This window comes from Myotis brandtii, unplaced genomic scaffold, assembly GCF_000412655.1.
Source record: "Myotis brandtii unplaced genomic scaffold, ASM41265v1 scaffold712, whole genome shotgun sequence".
Classification (NCBI taxonomy): domain Eukaryota; kingdom Metazoa; phylum Chordata; class Mammalia; order Chiroptera; family Vespertilionidae; genus Myotis; species Myotis brandtii.
This window is the reverse complement of record NW_005370798.1, coordinates 957111-963435: the sequence shown is the minus strand read 5'-3', so window position 1 is coordinate 963435 and position 6325 is coordinate 957111. Positions and strand designations below refer to the sequence as shown.

At 38.8% G+C, this 6325-nt stretch overlaps 1 long non-coding RNA gene across 1 annotated transcript in view; it reads right to left on the bottom strand.

The window, feature by feature from the left end:
* Positions 1-251: 251 nt before the first annotated feature.
* LOC102238742 overlaps positions 252-6325 on the bottom strand; it is a 584126-nt gene continuing 578052 nt past the window's right edge. Inside the window, exon 5 of the long non-coding RNA XR_001359854.1 lies at positions 252-262. This is a non-coding gene — a long non-coding RNA (uncharacterized LOC102238742). The remainder of the gene's footprint in view (positions 263-6325) is intronic.

Below are 6325 nucleotides of genomic sequence, written 5' to 3'. Positions count from 1 at the left end.
AAATATGTTGTTTTCTCAAATAATCTATGAAAAACAGATGGGTCAAATATGTGAGTCTTATTAGTACTCTGTAGATGGGGAAAAGTGCAACTTTCTCATAAGTCTCAAAATGTATTATGTTCCTGCCAGCACGTAGACAGTTTATTTTAAAAATAAGTGCCTTATTTTTAATGTGTGTGGCTAACAATAAAATCTGGATTCTATTTCTTTAGATTCATTTGTTTTTACTCTAGCTATTTTAAAGGAAAAGAGAAGAGGGTGTCTGTGGCTACGTACACCTGAAAGTGACATAATTTCACAATGTTACCCCAATACATTTAATACATTTTTTTAAAAGAAGTTATCAAAGTACTACAGATGGAAAGGCTTTTGTCTTTAAGTTACAGACTTGTTCTCATGGCCTAGGCAGTCTTGCAAAGATATTCCCAACACCCCTACCCCTGGAAATAAAATAATCATAAAATAAGTCAAACTAATAGCTTTAGCAGCCAGCTAATGTTCACCAGTCCTTTCTTGTTTGGCCTATTTCAGCCTGGTGGTCCATGATAAAACTCACAACCCTGAGCTCTAGCACCCTAAGCGAATGTCGGTTATTGAAATGAATTTAAATCTCAATTATAACTAAAGTTCATTGTCTACGTGAAGATTTTTCTTAAGCCTTTCCTAATACATCCCAGGCTTCTGGCTTATGGGCCTCATTACATTTCTCAGCTGCCCTAGGGACTCTCAGGCTTTGGAGAGCTAAACAGCATTTATTGTTCAAGTCTGGCTGAAGAGGCTCACTTTCAAGCAGGAGAAAAAAATGTACACAAGCACCTATAAATTAGTGAATTTAAAGACACTATAAGACCTGGCCATCCACATGCACTGACAATCCAAGGAGCTCATCTTCAGTAGTGGAGAATCAGGAGAAGCTTCATAATAATGATATTCACCCAGTACTGGGGAAAGGCTGAATTTAGAAAACAGAAGTGGGGAGAAGGAAATTCTGGGAAAAAGAATAACATATGAGCAAAAAGCTTATGTCAGGAAAGGAGAGTGTGCCATGTGTTGTGTGTCAAATAAGTAGCAAAACATTGACCCCTCTGACCTTGGGGCAACCTAGCAGGGTCTAGGGTGGCCCTGTTCCCAGGTCAAGCACAATAATCAATATCTGACACTCACCGCTCCCTTAGGTTATGTGAGTGAGACCAAGGAGGTGCTCTCAGTAGCCAGCTGCCAAGACATCTGCAGCCACTGTGGAAAAGTGGTACATGGAACTATGAAGTGAACTGCATGGCAGGAACCTGAGGCCCTCAGCCAAGGGAGCATGGCTATGCAAGGTAAGGCTAGGTGAAATCACTCTCCCCCCCTTTTTTTTTCCAGAAAGAACAAGTACAATGAGAGCTGGGAAAACTGAGCTATGTACATGGAACTATGAAGTGAACTGCATGGCAGGAACCCGAGGCCCTCAGCCAGGGGAGCATGGCTATGCAAGGTAAGGCTAGGTGGAATCACTCCCCCCCCCCTCTTTTTTTTCAGGAAGAACAAGTACAATGAGAGCTGGGAAAACTGAGCTATCTTAAGGCGAATTATGAATGCAAAGGATAATGGCATCTCAGGAAGTAAAGGAAAACCGACTAAATCCCTAAAGTATAAGAAAACCAGAAAATGGAACACAGGGGGCAAGTTCAGGATAGAGAAGTGACACTGAGACTCAAACTTTCAAAGTGCCCATGGAGGTCCCTAATGCCTCCGATGGGCAGGTCACCATCTAGCAGGAATCGCTTGGAGAGGTGACTGTCATATATGGAATACAGCAGAACCCTTGGCATCTTGAACTGGAGAGTGGAAATGAGGCCTCATAAATGTACAGATGAGATACTTCTTAATTTTCTTAGAGTCAAAGACTCACTTTCCACATGAAATTGACCAGTTATTTCTGAGAATCTCTGGGGTGTCTCACATTGCTCAGAAAATAGCCACTCTCTCTGTCTTCTTGATCAAGGCACTGTGCTACAGCCTGCACTTGGTAGTGAGCACCCGGAGAATGCTGCTTAGAGGCACAACCACCCTTTTTTGATGGCCCTTTAACATCTCCCATTGACAATGTCACACTAGCATCTGAGATAGAATAATAATTGACTCCTTATTCCTGCATTTGACATTGACAACTGGACTCCCACAATAGTGTGGCTCACATCCAGAGTTAATTACTCTTTGATTTCTGTTCTCTTTTTTATTTTTATTTATTTCAGAAAGGAAGGGAGAGGGAAAGAGAGAGATAGAAACATCAACAATGAGAGAGAACCATTGATTGGCCACCTCCTGCATGCCCTCACCCTGGGGATCAAGCCTGCAACGGGAACAAACCATGATCTCCTGGTTCATAGGTCAACACTTAACCACTGCGCCACACGGGCTGGGCTGATTTCTGTTCTTAACAACACTACAGACATTCAGTGGGACCAACTCCAAAAGTTCTTCTTCATCCGCCTTGACTCTTCCTTCTATCCCGAGAAACTGCATACACAAATATACATCAGCCTCTTTTAAATTTTAATCCTCTCTTTCACATTCTGCCTTTAACCATCCCACAAATTATATCTACTCAAAATACATTAAAAATTCAAACAGTTCTTAACCACTTGCACCTCTATCATTATAGTACATAAAATTATCATCTTTTACATATATTATTATAATAGACTGATAATTGTGCCGGGGTTCTTGTCCCAGCATCAAGAAGGGTTCAAGAATCTGGAAAAGGCTGTGCATAGATGACATAGGAATCCAGAGACTAATAAAGAGTCCGGAGATGAGATATAATTTTGAAAGGCATTGGGGGTCAGAGGACCTTCAGCTAAAGGAACTGAATACTACCTCCTTGTCTAGGACCCTTGCTTTGATTAACACAATGTGTCCTAAGGCAAGGTGGAGATAATACAGTTCAAAGGGTAAGGTTTCAAAGGGTACAGAAGCATTGTCAGTTTGGGGGAATTAGCCTATGGCTGTTCAGGTGTTTGGCCAGTAGGAGGCAATAACATGTAGATTAAGATGCCCTTTAACTGTCTGGCAGCCACAATCAGTTTCCTATTCAGTTTTGGGGAAATGCCTTTAGCCATTCCCAACAGGTGACTACATGTGTGACTCAACCCTGTTGAGTCCCCAAGTCTCATCAACCTTTTGATGAAACTCATGAAATTATGACATGCAGGAATTGGTCTACGGCATAATTGTCCTCTGACCTTTCACCTTCATCTCTCTTCAATCTATATCCTACTCCACTCCGCCCACTTTAAGGACTTCAACTCTCATCTCCTTCTCCCTTTCTTGCTTCTGTTTAGCTATTCCATAGACTTTGATGTTCCTCAAATGCACTTACTTCAAGGTCTCTCCATTTGTTTCCTGGACCTGAAAATCTAAATCTTTGTTCTCAGCCTCTCACCTCCTTTTGGTCCCTCTCATCTTCTTAGTGATGCCTCTTCTATCAGTTTAAAATTTCAAGGCACTCCCATGCCAGCACTACTTGTGTGTTTTTTTCCTACTTTATATTTTTCTATAGAACTTATTACTATTCAACATAGCCTTTACTTACTATTTTGTTTTACTTAGTAGTTTATTGACTGTCTCTGTCCATCGAAATATGAATTGATAAGGATCAGGGCCAGAATTTGTATTTGTGTAGTTCTCTGCCGTATCTCCAAAGTCATAAATAGTGCCTGGCTCATAGTGGGTGCTCAATAAACACTTGTGGAATGACCAAATTAATTAACACATGCCAAGCAGTGAATCTGAAGCAAAACCGATGTGTGAACCAATTCCTCTCCTAAAATTTATTAGCTCTTGACCTCATGCATAACACTCTCTCAGTCTTAGTCTCATTTACCTCTATAAAATGGAAATAATGTTACGCATTAAATGAAATAATATATGTGAAATGTCTAGGACATAGTCAACATTAAACAAATGATGATTACTATTTTTATTAAAATATTATTTTTAATAATCTGTGTAATGCCATTTGAATCTCCATTAAATGGACAAGAATTTCTACTTTTATCACACAAAGTAAAAACACATGAATTAAATAAAAAACATAAAATAAGTGAAAATCTTTTGCTCAGAGTTTGGTCCTTAGAAGTTCTATAAAGAATGATTCTTTCATCTGTAGTTTAACTATCCTAAAGAAATTCTCCAATGCACTAAATTTCTTGATTTCGAATGGGGGGCTGGGAGGATTTTATAAATTCCAAGACTTAATCTACTATGTTGCTAAAAGAGACCATGCCTAAGGCTTTTTTATTCAGTTGTTGAGCTTGCAGTAACTAAGAAGAATTCTTCAAGGCTTTCTGAATAGCTCCCAGGCCCTAAAGAAGATAGTCCTTGTTAAAGAGATTTTTTTTCAACTTCAATAGAATCCTCATGGCCTCCCTTAATTTTTTTAAAAAAAAAACTAAGTTATTGGGGTGACATTGGTTAAAAGGATTATATAGTAACACTCTTCAAGGTGGTCAAGACATGGAAACAATGGAAGTGTCCTTCAACAGGTGATTGGATAAAGAAGATGTGGTACATATATACAGTGGAATACGCTCAGCCATAAAAAAAGACAAAATATTGCCACTGTGACAACATGGATGGGCCTAGCAAATATTATGCTAGGTGGAATAAGTCAGTCAGGAAAAGCTAAGAACCACATGACCACATGACTTTATTCATATAGGGGGTGACCAAATTAATATAAAAGTGAAACTTGTGGACACAGACAACAGTGTGGTGGTTACCAGAGGGAAGGGGTTGCAGGTAATGGAGGTTGGAGGGGGCCTAATATATGAAGACAGAAGATGGTTTGACTTTGAGTGGTGGGCACACATTGTAATAAACAGATTTTGTTTCACAGAAATAAATGTATATTTGAAAGCTCTCTTGATTTTTATTTGCTAGTAAAAGCATGGGAACTCCTGAGAAGGCATTCTTACAACTTCTCATCCTGCAGGTAACCTACCTGAAAAAAGTAACACTTTGTTAGCATTACTGGAAAAAGAACTACCTCTAGTTTCCACCAAAATCGTCAGCTAATTAGCCAACCGGAAATCGGGTAGCATGATATTCTTTTTCCAAATCACATGAAACCAATTAAAAAATTCTTAACTGGTAGGGACGAGAACCAGCTTGTACCAGCCTGCAAGAGAACAGTCTGCACACCTCTTCCCACCTGTGTTCAGTGACATCACACTGGTAAGTAAAATGAGCCATGGTGGGGGGGGGAGGGGAGTATTTACACCACAGAAACAGGAAAAACACTACAAATAAGAGCTATTTTTCCTCCTCAGAGAGCTGATTTCCCAGCATACCATTAGCTCTTCCTTGTTCTTTCCAAGGGTATGAAATAAACAACCACTCATTCACCAATCTGTATTGCTGCGCCTTCTCTGTGCAGGACACTCCATTTAGGGGCTGATCTCTGAAATAGATGCATCCCAGTAGGTTGAAGAGAATGCTCGTTTCAAATTGTATTAGTGCCTTCAACATTTCTGGTTTATGGGTTAGTGTGTGTTTTTTTTTAACAGTAAACATGCACTGTGACACATTTTGCTTTCCTGCAATGATATGTCATTATATTTGCAACATGAACATGGAGCTTAAAGATGCATTAGTGCCTTCAACATTTCTGGTTTATGGGTTAGTGTTTTTTGTTTTTTTTCTAACAGTAAACATGCACTGTGACACATTTTGCTTTACTGCAATGATATGTCATTACATTTGCAACATGAACATGGAGCTTAAAGATGTAAAATGTGAAAAATCAAGCATAAGGGATTCCCATGATATTTAGCACTTTTGTCACTGGAAAAAATAAGTTGAGAAAATTGAGGTACTGCCAATAATACAATTGTTTTACCTAGTGGGGAAGCCAGGAAAAGAGACTGACGCAATTAGAACTGATTTTTCTCTCAAATGGTGCTGCAGGTATACCTGACATTTTTTAATTTAATGTTTGATAAACTGGAATATGGCAAGAAGATGCAGTCACTCTGATTATATTCCCTGTGATTTCTACTTATCACCTCTCAACCCCCAACTAGGTCATGTGAAGGAGGCTCAGAAAAATTGACTAAACCTTCTATTATACAGTCAGAGAAGCAGCAAAATCACATTCAGAATGATTGTAATAAGAAGTAACTGCCACTCATTTATACATATCTTTATTCTCTCTTCCTTAACACAGTGATTATAATCTTACTTTGTTTCTGAGTTTCTAATAATGACTTTGTTTATGACAATATCAAATGTATCTTTAAAAGAAATTTAAATCGGAATGTAATAAAACTTTTTAAAAAAC